Source organism: Ambystoma mexicanum, chromosome 5q (assembly GCF_040938575.1).
Source record: "Ambystoma mexicanum isolate Mex_15411 chromosome 5q, UKY_AmexF1_1, whole genome shotgun sequence".
Taxonomy (NCBI): domain Eukaryota; kingdom Metazoa; phylum Chordata; class Amphibia; order Caudata; family Ambystomatidae; genus Ambystoma; species Ambystoma mexicanum.
The window spans coordinates 477,147,923-477,167,252 of record NC_090933.1 but is presented as its reverse complement, the minus strand read 5'-3'; positions in this window follow the sequence as shown (position 1 = coordinate 477,167,252).

Sequence of the window (19,330 nt, the reverse complement as noted above, 5' to 3'; positions counted from 1 at the left end):
CTGAATTCATTACGTGAGTGCCCCTGGAGGTGACCCTGGGTGTGGGGCTCCCTGATGCTGACATCTCTGTGCGCCCAAAGGCCTGTCTTGGCCAAAAAGACTCCATGGTATGAAAATAATCCTGCATCAAAGGTTCCCAAGAACACAATGGGATGGTGAAATATTAAATTCACAAGGACAACAGCAGTAACATTTTACGTTAGCACCCTCGGAGGGATGCTGGTCAATCAGGATGCTCTGTACATGGGCTGTACTGTATGTAACAGCCCACATTCCAAGCAGTCTGTGTAGCGAGCACCCACTTCTCGTCCACACTCCTCCTTCCCCCTCCTTTCTTAGCACTCATGTCGTTTCCTACGTGGGTGCTAAGAGTGTCTTTTTTTTTAAGTAAAACAACTACAGTACAAGTGGTAACTTTCAGGGTCAAGGTGGATATCACTCATCGGCCAAAATTACAAATGTCATAAGCAGGCAAGTTACTCTTTAGCTCCATTTATTTATTTTATTTTTGTAATTGCCCCCTCTTCACAGGTTAATGGGCTGAGGCAGATAGTGGAGCAATATGTCCCTAGGTGGCGGGTGGACCCTATTGGTAGTGGCCTGCTGTCCAAATTAAGGGGCTGAGCGAAGTAAGGTTCACTTAACGAGGGCAGCAGTGCTTTTACCGACAGGGTCAGCCGATGCCTCAGGTCATATCGCCATTAGCCCTTGTGTAACTCCCTACACAGGTGCTAATGGTGTGTTTTTCAAAATGAAAAAAAAAACATATTTTATTCATTTGTTTATTTATTTATATTGCACCGAAGCCCCGTAGGCGCTGGGTTGCACAGTGCTTTCCCGAAGTCTGTTTTTAAGTATTTTTTATTTTAAAAAACACACCATTAGCACCTGAGTAAGGATCTACACAGGTGCTAATGGCGATATGCCCTGAGGCATCAGGCTGACCCTGTCGGTAAAGGCAGTGCTGCCCTCGTTAATGGACCCTTACTTTGCTCAGGCCCTTCATTTGGGCAGCAGGCCACTACCAATAGGGTCCACTCACCACCCTGGGGCATATCACCCACTATCTGCCTCAGCCCATTATCCTGTGAAGAGGAGGACAATTACATAAATAAAATAAATAAAAGGGGCTAAAGAGTAACTCACTTGCCTGGTTATGATATTTGAAATTTTGGCTGATAAGCGATGCCCACCTTGATCCTGAAAGTTACCACTTGTACTGGAGAGCCGTGCTTGGTAAGCACCTGTTAAAATTAATATGAACATTGTACTGTATTGAATACTGCAAGGAATCCTGACCCTCCTCTTTTCCATCTTTTTTTGCACCACACGATCTTAGCAAGACATTTACAGACGGTGTACTGTGCCTCCCATTCATAATGCCCACCTATCTCTAGATCCAACAAATAGAACAGGCTCTAGACACAATAAAAACCACCACACACTTTTACAGTTATGCACTTTTGTATTCAAACTGATCAGAAAGAACAGATAGACAATCAAACCAGTTCATATTTGGTAGACATGGAAATGTTTGTAGTAGGCATTTGCACGAGGCACAAGTGAGAATAAAGGAAAACACACTCAATATCAATAAGCACTTTGCATTGGGTCTGCGTAGCAACTGAAACATATGTGATTTTCTCTCTAACCTGGGACATACTGTAAGTGATTTCAATCCGGCACTTCACTCAAGTCAACACCTAGCGTGTAATGCACAGCTGAAATCCAAATTTATTTGTGTCTAAAAGTTATTTTATTCTGAACGATGTGCCACTCATATCAGGCCCCTCTCCTGGAACGCCCCCCCCCCCCCGGTCACACTGAAACAGGAATCAGGCTGGTTTGCAAAGTTAAAATATTTATTTATGTAGTTAGAGTTAATCACACTATGTTTAATGGGTATACAATAATCACCAATGGGGTGATGTGACACTAATCAATCTCTTTAATGCACAAGGAGCAATAGTGAGCACAACAATTCAGCACAGAAATAATACTTTGCGTGTGTGTTCAGAACAGATAGCAGTGTGGTTACTATTTCCCCCTGGACACCCCTTAACCTCCCAATAGACAATGTAAAGAGATAGGAGGAGAGAGCAGGTATTCACGAATGGCAGAATTCAAACAAAATAGCAATCACACTTTTCCACCAGCAACACAAGAGAAAAACAGAATTGATTGGCAAGCTGTCAAAAATGTTTTTTAAAGTTATCTTGGGAATGGATTGCGTAAAACACTAAATATGGTTAAAATTGCTGAAATTGTTTAAATTCTTATGGGAGCCACTTTAGATAGATACAGACAAACACTAGCAATGATTTAATACTGAGAAGCAATGTGAAATCTTAAAAATGAGGTCGGAAGCAATCAAAAGTTGTTTTACACGTCTCTGGATTTCCCTAATACGAAATTCACGGCAAACTTTTCAGTGCGCAGTAATCGGGATTATGGGAGAACCGTGTGGATGTGGGATGCGGTCTTAAATGCGAATTAAAGCTGTGGATGTTAGCAACAAGCAGAAGTTGAAATTTTGTTTCTAGCATTGAAGGAGTTATGGACATTTTAGTGGAGGTTGTTTTGCTGAGACAGGCACAAGAATGGGAACCAGGAATGCAGTTTTAAAATGACAAAAAAGATTTCTTACACTAGGGGATGACTATGAAGAAACAAATACCACATGGAAGCACAGCCACTGGATCAGGGCGACTGCCTATCGAGGAGCTCGCCTTCTTCAGATGAAATATATCAGCGCAAAGATAGTTTTAACAATACGAGTACAGGAGGAAGATAAGATAGAGAGTTTAGACAATTCAAAAATACTCCAAACAAAGCAGGTTCTGAAGATAAGATAGGATGGATTTAAGATAGGGATTGGACTAAGCAAGGTACATAGGCTAGTGACAGAGTTCCATCTATAGATACTCACTATATGTGTTTCAAATAGACCCGTCAGGATTCTGGTGAGGGATTCTAGTTAGGTATTCTGGTCAGGGATTCTGGTCAGGACAGACTGGCAGCGTCAAGGTGATCTGGACACCGCACGGCATGACTAGATTGGATCTGATCTGCGATGGCTCTGGTGACAGCACGGCACAACTGGATTGGATCTTTTGGTTCTGATGATAATTCTTTTAGCAGACAAGCAGTACAACACAGCCCCACTGTTTCTTTTGTTCCCCTTAGGTTTCTGGGGTGGGTTCTGGTTCTGGAAATGTAAGGCCTAGCTGAAAATAGTTCAGCTAATGGAATGGGCTTTCTCTGCTTTTCCCAGTTTCTAGAGTCTGGAGAAAGTAAGATGTATGGTTCTGCTTCAGGGTGCTCTGCCAGCAATCGGTTAGTGGGTGAATCTGTCTGTGTTTTTTTCAGTGCTGAGCTCTCTCTATTTATGCTTATGATAAAGGGGTGTGTGTGCTGGTTTATCCTAAGCGTGCCCCTTTGCCAAGGATTCACCAGGGTCTCCTCTCTTCCTTAATAGGAGGAGAAAAACAGTGTGTCATCTTTATGGTTGGGTTTACGAGGCCTAGAGTCCACCCCTAGCCTCTTGAACACAAAATCTACTTTTGGTACAATACATATTTCCATGTGTGCAACCTCTATAACAATCATACATATAGATTACATATTTTGTGTAGCAGATACTCCTCCAAACATGAAAAATACATTTTGTGTAATATCACATTTTCCGCTGTTTCTTCCTAGAACATGTCACAGAGTTCTGGCACCTTTTAAAATATACAGTCAATATTTACCTTAACAATGCTGTTATTTTTGTGTTTTTAACAATTTTACACAGTAAGTTATCAGTCTTTTTTAAAATGTGTCTTTGGTCCTTGTTAAACAACAAATGGTTGTTTGTCTCTGCCTCCTTCTATCTCCCTGCAGTTCAGAATCAGGCTCCTCCCAGTTCCTCCTGGGCAGAGGCCATTTATGACTCTTCACACAATGCATTTCCTTTTAGCTGGAGGATGTCCATTGTCTCCTTCCCTCTGCAAACCAAATTCTCCACCCTGTAATCATCACTCAGCTGTGATTTCTTGGTGGAGGGAAGCAGAAGGGAGAGGCCTGGCCTCTGTGGGGGAAGCTGTTATACTGGTTTGGGTGGCTTTGGTCAGGCTTAAATGAAATGTTATTTCTGTTGCATTTTTCTTGGTTTAAAAACAACTTGTGATTTCAAACTAGCAGCTAGAACACTTATTTCCGATTCTAAACCATGGGATTAACAATTATAACATAGGTTACACTCAGCAACATGCTATTTACATTGCAAACATTTGCTTTCAGCTTATACATTTTTAAGGTTAATCAGGCAGGCTTCTGACAGCTGTCATTCAGGCGGCTGAGGGTACTGCACCCAGATTTTGACAGATTCCACAGGCAGGCAACTTTTGCTGTGGATGTTTTCATGACAAATTCAGCTTTCCAGGACATTGTAATATCAAAATGATTACTTGAACTAAATGAATTGTAGCACCCAGCAAGAATATTGAATGTTTGAGGGTGTCTTGTACCGGCATTCTGCAGTTTCAGCAACCAAGAAAAAAAAAAAAAAGGATTTAAAAGCAAGATTTTGGATTTCTTTCAGCAAAGCACTGCTTTTCCTTCTGAAAGCACTGTGCTCCATTTTTACTTGTTGCGAAGCCCAGTGATATGTTTCAGGAGTGAGATCTCTGTTCCACCACTGACAACATGCATGGCAGATTGGGCCGTCATGTTTTTGTCTTGCAAAGTGCGATTTTCAGAGATTTTGGCGCGCACAACGTTTTTGAGGCCATTTTAGGATTTCTGGCACCATCAGAACACAGGGATGCCGCATGGCAGAGCAAAAGTGGGTTAAGACATCCCACCGAGCCCTCCTGCCAACTTAAGTTTGACCGCCCGTCAAGGGGAAGTCGGGAGATTGGGATGTTCTTTCTTTCTTTGGTCCAGGTGGAGAAAGTCGTCTGCTTCTCCCATCAGTGCTGGATCGACATGTTCTCCTCGCCGGTTCTGGGAGTATGGAGCAATACTCTGGGCACCTTGAGCCTTTCCTCTTGGTCCCTGAGTTGTCCTCCTTGGTACTCAGAATACTTGGTTTCAGTGCTATGAGACAGAACAGAGCATGGTTATGGAATTTTTCCCCACCACTATTCATGTAGTTGGGCAGATGCATACATTTGACATATAATTGACAATATTCCCCGTCTGTAATCCCTAATGATTTTGACAGGTGGAATGGTATTAAGAGTTGGAATTTTCTAGGGATTTGGAATGTCCCCCTCTGGGTTTCCGTGTGGCTCCTCTATTTGCCGCAGAGTATTCCTAGGATGGCAACACTTCAGCTGTTTGATGTGGACCCACTTGTCTTCCCCCTCTGCCAAACTGCCTTTGGGGATGCAGATTGTGTAGGCATCTGGTGAGATTCTGTCTAGAATTTCAAAAGGCCCCCACCAGCTATGGAGAAATTTTCGCTGTTTGGCTTGGTTCCTTTGGAAATTGTACAAGTGGACCGGTCTCCTATTTGGTATTCTTTTTAAGTTGTCTTAAGGTCATAGTGGGTCTTCATACTGTCTGCAGATCTTTCTAGATTCCGCTGAGCATAGGCAAAAGCATGTTGAAGGTGTTTTCTCAGATTCTCAACATACTCATGAGTTGTGGAGGCATTTATCAAGGTCTGCTCTTGGGTTCTGTAGAGCAGATGCTGGGGAAGCACCATTCCTTTGTCCAGTCATCAGCTCAAACAGAGACTTTTTAGTTGCAGAAGAAGGAGTAGATCTGATGGCCATCAGAACAATAGGTAATTGAATGTCCCAACTTAGCCCAGAATCTGCCACAAACGTTTTTAATATGCTCACAATAGTCTTGTTTTATCTCTCAATTCCACCACTAGAGGCTGCCGGTAGGCAATGTGTAGGGCCCTTTTGACCCCAAGTATCCCCCACATCTTTTTCATCACTTTGCTAGTGAAGTGGCAACCTCGTCTGACTCGATCTTTTGGTGTAGTCCAAAACACGAGAAGATGTGATTGATCATCAGACCAGCTGTTGTTTCTGCCTTGCAGTTTGGGGCCGGGAGACATTCCACCCATTTAGTGAACAAGCATGTCACGGTCAACATGTACTTGTTCCCCCTAGAGGAGAGAAACACGGGCACGATAAAATCGACTTGTAAATATGACCAAGGCAGTATCATTCCCCTCTTTTGGAGGGAAGCACGGTGTGTGAGTGATGTTGGCTGAAATTGTGCATACACAAGACACCCCTTCAAGTATTGGTCGAGGTCCTGCCCCATGTGTAGCCAGTATTGAACATCTCGCAAGATTTCTAGTGTCGTATGAAACCCCTTATGACCGGCTGTGGCCGCATTATGGCCGTAGTTTAGCATCAGGCTTTGAAATTAGGTAGGGACCACCCACTGGTCATGCCCAGCTATGGATCTCCATACCAACAAACCGTCTTGGATTCGGAACATTTTTGGACATTTCATCAACACTCTGAGGTTCTCTTTCCCTATGTAATCGGTATCCGTCAGGGGAAAGTTCTCAGGGTCCTCAATGTGTTGATAAAACTTTCCAATTATTGGATCCCCTTTTTGAGCCGTAATCAAATCAGCATCTGGGGTCTCCTTACTCCATTGTGCAGTTGAGAGTTCATTGTGAGCATTTGTCTGGGACCTAGTGATAGCAGTGACCTGGATTTCCCTCAACAGGGACTCGATCTCAAGTAGATCCCCTTGGCCAGCTGATCAGCTAGTTTTTTTCCAGTTTTGTCCAGTCCCTCTACTTTAGAATGACCCTTGATCTTTTTACAGGAGATGGTCATCCCATTCGAGGTGACCAGATCATCAATATTTCATATTAATTGTCCATGTTTTAATGGTTTATTATTAGCACATAGCATGCCTCTGGTTTTCCAGTTAACTAGGTGCTCCACGAACCCGTTCCGTACATAATCTGTGTGTGATTATGACCAGTTTGTGGAGTTGGTTTTGGACAGCAGTGAGGATGGCTTGATGCACAGCCATCAGCTTTGCCACTTGACTACTTTAGGGACCGATTTTGTACCCAGCAGAGGGTTCTGGGGCATCATTCCCCCATGCATTCCCTACACCGGCCTCATGTTCCTTTTCCCAGTTGTTGTCAGCATGGTAGGAGCATCCATCCACATAGACAGTGGGCATTCCCTCACACTGGTCTTCTTCATAGACTTTGTATGGGGAATTAAGGTATGCCTCAATGTTGTCCTTGATTTTAGGACTTTCGTCCTTGACACAGTTTTCTCTGGCACAATCATGAAAGTCAGCCAGACCTTGCGTGAGGGGACTCTTCTCGTTTTGGCCATATCTGACCTCCACAGGAAAGCCTTGCATTGACAGAACCCAGGACGTTTTTTCGGAATTACTCACATTTACGGCCCAGATTCTGTCACTTTGAAGATATTGCAAAGGTTGGTGTGGAGTGTCCACTATGATGTGTTACCCCTGGATAAACGGGCGGTAATTCTTCAATGCCCAGATCGTTGCCTTCTCACAATGGTTGAATTTTTCCTCCACAGAGTATAAAGTCTTACTCACATAGGAGATTACTTTATTGACCTTGTCATGCTTTTGATATAATACTGCAGTCAAGCAAGTATTTGAGAAACCTGTCTCCAAGAAGAACTCCTTGTTTTTGACAGGGTAAGCTAGGCTACGCACTTGTGAGAGGCTTCTTTTGAGTTGTCTTACTGCCTCCGCTTGTCCTGGACCCCACTCCCACTTGACCCCCCCTTCAAAAGATGGATCAGGGGTCTTGTGATCTATGCGTAGTCCTAAATGAACTTTCTGCTGTAATTAGTTAGTCCAAGGATGCTCCTTAGTTCCCGCATAGTTGTGAGGTCTTTTAATTTCTGGAGTGCTTCCACTTTCTTTTCCTGGGTACAGAGACCCTGAGGAGTTATCTCATGCCCCAAGAAATTGACATGGGTTCTGCACCACTGGGCCTTTTGAAAAGAGAGTTTGCTCGGGCAGTCCTCAACTGTGTCAGGACATAACAGATCTTTGCTATGTGTTCCTCCACAGTTGAGCTTTTTACCAGAACATCATCTACATAGGCCAGGTTACCCCTTTCACCCAGGTCGGACATGGCCTTGTGTAGAAAAATGTTAAATTCATTGCCGGAGTAGATGTATCCGAAGGGAGTCCACGTCCAAGTATACTGCTGCCCCCCGAAGGTAAAGGCCAGCTTGTATTGGTCCTCCCTACTGACAGGTACAGTCCAGTACCCACTGGTCAAGTCAATTGCAATGAATACCTTTGACCCTTGGATCTGGGCCAGCCCTTGGTCGATGTAGGGAAGAGTCCATCGGGAAGTATGGACCCATTTGTTGAGCTCCCATAGGTCAGCACAGAGTCTCCACTGACAGTTAGGTTTCAAAATCCCCAGCACCGGATTATTGAAGGTTCTGTGGACTGGATGAATTATCCCACGGGACTCAAGGTTCGTAATTATTTGCCTAAGTGACTCCATTGATGCGAGAGGCAAGCGATATTTCTTCACAAACACTGGATTCCGGCCAGGGTCTGTGGGAATTGTTGTTGTATGGATGTCAGTGTGACCACAGTCATATGAGTCCACCGCAAAGAGATCTTGAAAATCTAAGAAAACGTTTCAATTTTTGCTTTTGCTCCAGAGTCTCGCAGGCATCAGCTAGGTTGACTCTCTCTTCAACCATCTGCCTGAAGCCTGGAAAGACTTCCAGTTTGGCTATCTCAGCGGCTCCTCCAGCTTTGGACTGATGGCTTCAGGTGGGGAAGGCTGTCCTTGTGGACTTTAAAGATCACCTCAGCCTCCTGAAGTCACAGGTCACATCTTCCTTAGCATAAGGGCAGGAAGAATACACCAGGAAATTCCCCCCGTGCCCGGTGAAGATCCTGTCTGGTGTTGTGTCATCGTCGCTATCACTGTCAAAACAGTCCTTGGGGATGGGTCCTAACAGTTCATTACCTAAATCTATGGAAAAATGTCGGTCATCGACCGCCATTCCAATAATGGTGCCTGCGGCCAGAGTGATACTCTTTAGGTCACTGTTATCCACTTCTATTGGAATGGTGTTGTGTTCTATGTTGACTAGTGGTGTTGGGTTTACCCCCAGCCCTTGCTGTTGGAAATGAGCGTTAAGATGGACATAGGCATTAGGGTTTTTCAGTTTATGTCCTCTTTTAATCTTTACTTCTAGTGAGAATTGTCAGGTCTGTTCTGGGATGGTAACTTCCTCTCCAATCTGAATTTCAACTGCATATGGCAGCAGTTGTGCTGACCGAAAAGCGTTCTCTGGGTCATCAAAGTCCATGGGATTACCTGCTAAATGGGACCAAGCTTTGAAGTTTATTAGGTCCAAACTAATGGCAAGGCAATTGCGGATGTCACTGCCTAAATGAAATGCAGCAGGGACATCTCGCACGACCCAACAATTATGCACTATGCTTTTGTCGCCTATAGAAATTTTTAGCATGCACCTGCTAGCCAGGAGATGTTTGGAATTGGGTGTTTCCAGGTCCATTTCCCATTTGTCAAACAGTTTAAATGTGGGAATGGCTGGATCTTTTGGGAGTTTGCGGAACATGGCCTCGCTGATGAAGCTCTTACCGTTGTTCACACATACTTGGGCGAGAACAGAGTCCTTCCCCTCATTTAACTGAATGGGGATGAACAACTGCTCTCCAATTTTCAGAATATCAGCCAAGCTTTGAGCTGATTTCTCATCTTTTTGGACTATGGGAATGGAATTTTCTGATTTTGTATTGGTCAGGTTTTTGATCAACCATGTGGCATGTGCCCTTTAAACTAACATGGTTGACACTCTGTTTTAATTTTATTGACCGGTTAGTCTGGATCCAGAGGACCTTGTTTACACAATCTATGAGGCGAGACAACCTACACAGGATGTCATTCCCTAGTAAACAAGGTGTGCCCTTGGAGTCACAACTATGACCGGGTGCTTCACCTTGTGTCGCCCAATTTTAATGTCCAAATCCGCAGTCCCCTCGATGGGAATGTCCTTCCCGTCGAAGTTCTGAAGTTGTCCAGGAAGAGGTGTGAGTGGAATTTGGTATTTCTCCCCCCTCCCCGGATTCAGTTGATCAAAGGCCCTTTTTGACAGAAAGGGAGCTTGGGATCCAGTGTCCACCAGTGCCAAAATTGTACATTGCCCCTGTATTTGGACCGGGACAGAAAATCTTCCCTCCTTAGGGGTAAAGATAATGCACATTTTTGGCCAGCTGGTGTGTTAATTTCCATGCTTTGGATACTGAGAGAGAGGAGATTTGGGCAGGATTCTGTTTGGGGTCTTGGGAACCTGTAAAAAAAATGTGACAGCTAGATATGGGGGAAGTTTTGGGATCCCCTGGTTCTGATTCTGGGCTGCCCCCTCCCCCCCTTTTTGGAGGCAGTCACCAGGATGGGTTTGAACCAGGAGATTTTCGTGCTGGTCATTCTGGGTTTTGATGATGGGCAGTTCCAACTCGGTCCCCCCATCTACCCAGTCTGGATCCTTTGGGACCCATTTTTCTTTGAGAGGAGTTCCCCATCCCTGAAGGAGAAGATCTTTTTCTCAGGATTCTCTGAGGATCCCTCTCCTTCAAACTGGAAGATTTGCACCTCCTCCTCAAAACGGGTCTTTTTGGGCTCTTTATTTCTCTTACCTGCCCTCTGCTCCTTGGGTTTCAGACTATCGGGGGCAGGAGATTTTGGTTAAGGTTCCTGGGTTTCCAGGAGCTTTCCACAAGTGGGGAAGGAAGCTTCATCCCAGGCTTTGCACCCTCCTTCCCCTTGTGCCTCCTCCCTGGGAATCGGTGGGTTGTCAGGGTTCTTCCCCTGTCATTGTTCTGGAGCACCAGACCCTGTATTCGAGGAGTTCTGAGCCGCCATGCTCATCTGAGGGTTCTGTTGAGCCCTCAGCATGTGACCCAGATACTGTGCCATGTTCTGGACCTGGCACTCTAGTTGGGACACCCCATCTGTCTGGTACACAGTCCTCAAGTCTCCCCTGGGTTGATCCTGGGAAGGGTAACTATCCCTTCTCGCAAAATACCCCTGGTTAGGGAAGTTTGGGTACCCCTCCACCCTTGGCCTACCCTCTCCAAGATTGGGCTGTCTGGACTCAGGAAAGTGGGGAAATAAGGATGGGTTGTTTTGGGGGTTGAAATTTGGCTGGTACCTAGGAAAGAAATTTGGTCTGGCAGTTGGGGGATTACTGCCCTCCTGGGGAAAATGAGGAGGGAAGTTTCCTGGGTTAGCTATCTGGTTGGATCCACTCCCCTTGGGCTGAAGGAGTCCACACATAGCCCAGGATGTGTCTATTTCCCTTGTAGCATGGGCTGAAGTAGTCAGGGGAGTTAGGGGTCCCATTGTTGGGGTTACCTCCCTGGCTCCCTGTTTTAGGATTGGCCTGAGGGCCTTCTGGGTTTGTTTTTTTTTGGATTCTGCATGGGAAGGTTTTTAGGCCCCCCCATCTCCAGATCTAAAATGGGGGCAACGTTCACCTCTGCCACCTTAGCAGCAGCAGCGGTGTTGCTACTATTTTTATTTTCCAACGGCTTCTGCACCTCATAGATGCGCGTTGCTTGTTCAATGACCTAGTCTAGTGATCTTTTCTCGTGAAAGTCCCTCACTAGCTGGGTCATAATTAACTCAGGGAGAGAATGAAAGAAGGTGTTCACAAATTCTTTACTGTCAGTGGACACCCTTTTAGAAGTCTGTGCAAAGGCGCGTTTTAATTCCTGAACAAATTCTTGTGGGGCCTGGTCTTCCCCACATTGTAAGTTGTAGGCTTCCTTGAGGGCCTGTTGAGGGTTCCTATTAATGGAAAAATGTTTCAAGATGGCCACCCTATAGGTGGACCATCTAGAATGGTTCTGATCCTCCAGCCCCGCAAAGAAGCTGGAGTACTCAGGAGAAAATGTCCACTTTACATACTGTATACAGCTTTGGCTGTCCTTCAGATGGAAAGTTTCCATCATCTGTTCAAATAGTTCAAGGTGCTCCCAAACTGAAAATTTAGCATTCTTTTGGTAGGGCGTGACATGCTCCTAATAGCTTTTATTTGTTTCAGGGGATCCTTGAGTAAAGCACTCTTGACGTTGTTGGCTGTTTTATTTCGGATCACCCTGGTCCACTCATCCTCTGACTCAGAGGCACTGCTACCAGAGGTGGCTGTCTGGTCTTCTAGACTATCCCGGATTCTGCGAGCTTGGGAATCGCTGGCAGAATGTGGGGGCCTAGTTTCTAGGGACCTGTGGCGCTCAGAAGAGTCTTCTGACTCTTCCTTGCTCCCAGGATTGGCTGAGTACCCCCCCACTGTCCTAGCTGGGAAGAGGTTTTTAGTATGCTCTTAGTGGGGCTACTCTCATAGAATTCCCCACCAAATTTTACCGTCTGATCTCTGGGTAAGTTCTATTTCGGAGGATCCATTTCTCTGATTCTTCCCTCACTGGAGTCTCCCTGATCAGAGAAGATGGCCATAGCACTTGGGAATCCATACACAGATGCCCGCCCATTCATTTCCGGGAGGCGCTGACCCATTATCCCCATATTCCTCAATGGGTTGAAGTCTACCATCCACATGGCCCTTGTCTCATGTGAGCCAGTGGATATTGGGGTGGCAGAGTCCATGGAATTGAAGAGATTGAGGTCTCTGGTGCCAGGGTTCCTGAGGTTATGCTCAGGGGTTTCCCTCTCCCATCTGACCTCATGTCTCTCAGCCCCTATTCCCCGTTGGCATGCAAGAATCTGACCCTTTTGTTCTTCTATTAAGGCCTTAGTGGTCTCTATTAATTGTTCCTGCATGGCTACCTGTCTATGGAGCCTGTCATTTTTCTCACAGAAAGCCTCATTGTCTCTGTGCTTCCTGTCTGATTTGGGAGTTTTGGGACAATCCTTACTGCAAGAGACTCACTTCCTGAGTCCTGTCCTTACTGGCCTGGTCATTCTTTGCCAGAGCCTCTTCCACCCTCCTGGTGTGCTCTAACAGTTTTTCGTATTCCATTTTGAGTTCACCCAGTCCCTGAAGGGCCAGGTGATTTTCTTCCACCTTGGTTTTTAAATAGTTGACTTCCTGGCCTAAGGCGCCCATTTCCTGAATTGGAGTACCCCTCTGTGCAGCCACGTCGTCCCTTTGTTTTTTGAATGCACCAACTTTCTGGCACTCTTCATCAAATTCTGTTTGGGATTCAAGGTCTTTGAGAATTAATTTATTATTTTCCTCTTTTACTTGGTCTATGTGGTTCTCTAAACTGAGCACCTGTTCTGCGCATGCTATGTTAAAGGTTAATTGCTGTTCTAGCTTTTGTTGGTGGAGAGTAGAGAGTCCAACCTTTCTTGAGACTCTTTCTGTAGTTTCAGTAATTTGGTGTCTTGCTCTACCTTCTCTTGCAGCAGGAAATCCAGATCTTCCTTTACTTTTACCAGATACTGTCTGGTTTCACTCTCTGATTCTTGGCTCTTTTGTAGCCTTTGTTCTGCAGAGTCTGGATCAGTTTGGGCCTTCTCTATTGATTGTACTTGCCTTTTTGCCAGATCTAGGTTTTCGGCATATTTTTCATGTATTACTGCAGTATGGACTTACAAGTACGCCGCTATTTTGGCAATTTTGCATTGCTCTTCTTTAATCTTTGGGGCCATATACAGCTCACTAAGTGCCTGGTGTAATGGATCCTGATCCTGCCATATATCTAATTTGGTGGAAGTGGCTTGTTGCTTGATTTCTTGCAGCCAAACATTCTCATCCTGCTCAGCCCATTCAGCCCTGACAAACAATTTGTGCAGTAGGTGTTCTTATGCCATATTAATTTCCAATGGGGTCGCCATTCCGGAAATATTAATTTCTTTCTGACTTATATCAGGGTTATTTTTACCATTGCAAAACAGACCCAACTCCTTTGAGTGTTTCTATTGAAGGGTGTTTTTACAGTGTAGCACAGTGTGGTAGCCCAACAAGGTGTATACATCCCGTCAGTTAGCACGCTGTGTTAGACTGTCACGAGTGGTAAGTCTAATTCAGGATCCCGTGACGAGCCCCCAGTCTGTAAGTGATTTCAATACAGCACTTCACCCAAGTCAATGCCTAGCGTGTAATGGACAACTGAAATCCTTATTTATTTGTGTCTAAAAGTTCTTTTATTCTGAACGATGTACCACTCATATCACGCCCTCTCCAGGAACCCCCGGGTCACACTGCACCAGGAATCAGATTGGTTGGCAAAGTTAAATTATTTATTTATGTAGTTACAGTTAATCACACTATGTTTAATGGGTATACAATAATCACCAATGGGGTGATGTGACACTAATCAATCTCGTTAATGCACAAGGAGCAATAGTGAGCAAAACAATTCAGCACAGAAATAATATTTTTTTGTGTGTGTTCAGAACAGATAACAGTGTGGTTACTATTTCCCCCTGCAAACCCCTCAACCCCCCAATAGACAATGTAAAGAGATAGGAGGAGAGAGCAGGTATTCAGGAATGTCAGAATTCAAACAAAATAACAACCCACTTTTCCCCCAGCAACATAAGAGAAAAACAGAATTGATTGGCAAGCTTTCAAAAATGGCTTTTAAAGTTATCTTGTGAATGGATTGGGTAAAACACTAACGGGGTAATTCTTGGAATAAATGTGTGCCAAAAAGGGGAACGCAAGCATGAAAATCGCAGCGGACACGTGCCAAAGCCACGCACGCAGCTGTTGATCGATTCATGGAATGGGCTGCGCTTGTAAAAGCTGGGATGTGCGCCAAATCCATGGGTGGCGCACGCGGGTGCTCACGTCACTAAACAGCTTGTGCTATGTGCACAGGGAAAGCGCACATAGTGTAGCGCACACAAGACAAGTGGGCAGAACACGGGGCGTAACACGCAGAATGGGGATTAACGCGTGAAAATGTGGGCATTACGGGGAAGTACAGGTGATAAATGCTCGCAACGACCACATGCGCTCTAACAACACACATTCATGGAATCGAACAAGGGAAAGGCGTGCACCAAAAAAGACACGCTAATCCGGAAACACGTACGCCAGCAGGAAGCAGGCGTAAGCAGCCCCGCGGAGCATAAAAGTGCACGCAAACAACAAACAAGCTCAGACGCTACGATGAATATGTCGTTCCTCGCAGCAGTGGTCGAGGGACACCGCAAGAGGAGGAGGATAGCCAGGCCCCGCATTTTGTTACCCAGAACCAGCCTTTTTGGGATGACTGATGACCAGGTGTATGGGAGGTACAGGTTTCCACCACACATAATCCTAGACCAGGTGAGGGAGTGGAAGGATGACCTCACATCACCCACCCTGTGCTCGCAAGCACTGAGCCCCTAGGAAAAGGTGCTCAATGTACTGCACTTCTTGGCTACTGGTTCATTTCAGCAGACAAGTGCCATAGTGGGGGGCGTGTCACAGGCCACGCAGTCACGCTGCCTACACCAGGTGTTGGCCATCATGACTGCACGCCCCTCAGTCCGCAGGCACATATACATGCCCAGAACACCTGCAGAAAGGCAGGCTGTTGTCCAGCAATTTTACGGGGTGGCACACTTCCCCAAAGTCCCGGGTGCCATTGATTGCACCCATGTGGCTCTACGTCCACAAAGGGCCACTGAGCATATCTATCGGAACCGCAAGCACTGGCATTCCATCAACGTGCAGGTTGTATGTGATGCCAAGGGAATCATCACCTCAGTATATGCCAACTATCCAGGGTCCAGCCATGATAGTTTCATATTCAGAATGTCACCCGGGACCTGGAAGTAGGCCGGCATGGCGACACATGGCTAATTGGTGAGTATAAATGCCTCTGCACATGCATGCATGTCAGAAACTGAGAAATGGGAAAACCCCACTAATGACATCCATTATCACCTCCCTAGGTAGCCTGTATTCAAATAGCGCAACATCTCAACTCCCACCCTATTCTCAATCCTTTCCAGTCGGGGTTCAGCCAAGGCTTTGGCACGGAGATCTCATTAGTGGATCTCAAGTCACAACTGCTCCAAAGAATGGACACCCAAAAGGTTTCCCTTCTTATTTTGCTGGACCAATCGGCAGCGTTCGACCTGGTCGACCATGCCATACTAGCAGATAGGCTTTTGTCTGTAGCCAATTGCTCGCAGGCCGCTACCAACTGGCTGCTATCCTTCCTATCCAATAGATCTAGTAGTGTATGTGCCAACAATGCCAAAGCACCAGCAATCCAGATACTGTTTGGAGTGCCACAAGGCGCCAGTCTGTCGCATTGCATTTATAACATCTTCACGACTTCCTTTTTTGTCCATCTTGCCCAGGAGGGCATACTTTTTTCCAACTATGCTGATGACCCCCAGTTTGTCATCCCTCTTACGGGCCAGCATGACGAGGACGAAAGAGAACTTAACCGCATTTTCGCCATTATTGAACAATGGATGATGCTGAACAATCTTGCACTTAATTGCGGAAAGACGGAACTTATGGTTGTGGGATCTGATAGCTTCATAGCCAAATTAGACCCAGCCTACAATACAATTCCAGTTGGGAGATGCCTTAATCTCTACTCTTCCCAAGGTAAAGATTCTGGGTGTGGTTTTGGATCAATCACTCAACATGAAAGCCTATGTGGCCAGTACTGTATCCTCTGCCACCTACTATATCAAACTGTTGTCCCATCTGCAACCATTTATTTCTCAATCTAGTGCAGAGACCATCGCTCGTGCCATTATAGGCTCAAAACTGGATTACTGTTGCAGTTTATTAGCAGGCTCTAGTAAAAAAGACATTAACCATCTCCAGGTGGTTCAAAATGGAGCGGTTAGAGTTGTATCTGGTCTCGCTTACAGGGCACATGATCTGAGGCTCGGCGAGCACTGCACTGGATGCCTGTGGACTCCCAAATCTCCTTCAGACTTATGGTTATTACATTTAAATGCCTCCAGGGCAAGTTGCCCTCCTATCTACAAAGGTATATAGGAATAAAATCCTCCTTTAGAAATCTTCGTTCCAATAATCAGAACCTGCTCCACCAGCCTACAGTGAAAAGCAAGAAAGCACAATGTGGCGCCTTTGCGTTTGTGGCGCCTGCTCTCTGGAACACCCTGCCAGATCAATTGAGAAACTCAACAGCCCTGAGTATTTTCAAGAAGGGTCTTAAAACCTTCCTCTTTAAATAATAGTCCTTTATTCTGCGATTCTTTCCCACGGATGCCCTGGTTTCCTCCTAATCTTTCTTTGTCTTGTCTGCGCCCTCACACCTATGGGTTTATGGTTGCGTATATAAATGTAATAAAGTAAAGGAAAGTAAACTTGGGGACAGCGCCTACCCTCTGAGCACCTACATGATGACGCCAATTTGGAACCCCACCACACCACCCGAGGTAAGATACAACACAGCCTATATTGCAACCCGGGGCATAGTGGAGCGCACATTCGGAGTGCTCAAGTCACGCTTTTGCTCCCTTAACTGCTCTGGTTTGCAGAGCTGCTATATGCGCCTCCTTTAGTGTGCAGGATCATAGTGGCAGCATGTATCCTGCACAATGCTGCAACCCACCGGGGCATGCCAGTGGACATGGTGGTGCCCCCACATCCCCAACCACATGCACGGCCGCTGCGCATGGGAGGTGAAAGGGCACGTGGTGAGGCAGCCCAGACCCAGTTTATGGCAAATTACTTCACCTAAAATCCCACCCCTGCGGAGTGCACACAGACCTGGCACATACCAGCTCACAATCGATGATGATGACAAAAGGGACAGTCAACTTTCACAACCATACCAGCCTGAAATTGTTCACCTGGAAGTGCTACATTGTGTGCATCCCTAGCTACTCAAAGACACCCAATGCTACGTCACAAAAAGGCACAAATTCAGGCAGCATGAAGGACTACCCCCTTGCAAAATACCACATCAATATAGTGGCATGTCACCCAACACCTCCCCAACACACCATGGCATGGCATGCAATGTGAAAGCAACCAAATGAATGAACAACACATGACACAAGTGTCACAAAGTGCACTATCCGAAATGGAAACAGGCCAGAGACAATTTGATCTCAATAATGAATAAAAAAACAACGCACATGAACAAATACTTACCAGAAAGAGAAAACATCAGTACATGTTCAAAACAGTGGCAATATATGAGAATTAAAAATCAAAGTAGTGCAAGTGTCACAACCTCACTAAGGCAGCACATCGACCCCTTCCAACTGCAGAGTTTTGGTGGTAGGCAAATGTTTCAGTGTACTGCATACAACATGAACTGCATCTGCAAAGTAGACAGGCTTGTTAGGACATGATGAAGGTACATGTATATAAGGAAAAACTCATGGATGTAGAACCATACATACATCCACCATGCAGTGGAGATTTCTTCAACAGTACCCACTAGGGATGTATACACAGTTTTGACTACAGACTGTCCACACAACTTATGGGAGCCCAATGTCACTGTGTAAGTTACTGTCACTTGGTCACACCCTTTGCAAGCCCATGGAAAGGGGAAGCAGGAGGGGTATGTGTGTCAGGAACCCAAGCATCTAACCCAAAGACAGGACAAGCCTACATTTGCCCAGCTGGAATACACAGTGGATGTCTATGGGAGCCACACAAAGCACCACACTGTTAAAAAAAAAGAAAAATCAAAAATGGCATGTGTGGACCGAGGGGTGGGGGGAGGCCACCCAGGAGGGACAAGGTACAGGGTGCACCCCAACACCCACATGCGTGGATGTTGAGAAAAAACAAAAATACCTCCATAGGCTCATGGCCTGCACGGCTACGCTACAGTGGGAGAACTGCAGTCGCTGTCATCACCCTGTGGTGGTACATCAGAAGGTGGCCATGATATGGGAGGCAGACCACGCAAAGCCCTGGCATGCTCCTCAATGGCAGCAAGCATGCAGGTCTGAAAGGTTTGGTTCTGCAGGATGATCGTACGGAGATCCCCATGCAGCACCTCACGGGTAGCACGCATGTCTGCCTGCAAGGCCTTGCATGATGTCCGGATCTCCTGATGGGTTGCATGGAGCTCAGCTGATAGTGTACGTGTCAGCTGCTCCAGCTGCTGTTCTGCCTTTGTACTCCGGGACACCTCAAGTTCACCCAGAGTATCTCTGAGGGACCTGTGTTCTAACCTAAGGGCTTCCCTGCGGGCCTGTGACTCTACAGATATGGCTGTGCGCAGAGTCTCCAGTCCAGCCCGTCGGTCCCTGTCAGATGCCAACATGTCCTCCCTGTGTGAGTGGCAAATGGAGTCTGTTGCCTGCTGCTGGAGCTCCACATGCCTTTCTGGGGGGAGAATGGAAGTGGCCACCCTATCCATTGCCTGAGCCATCATTTCACACAATGCCCCT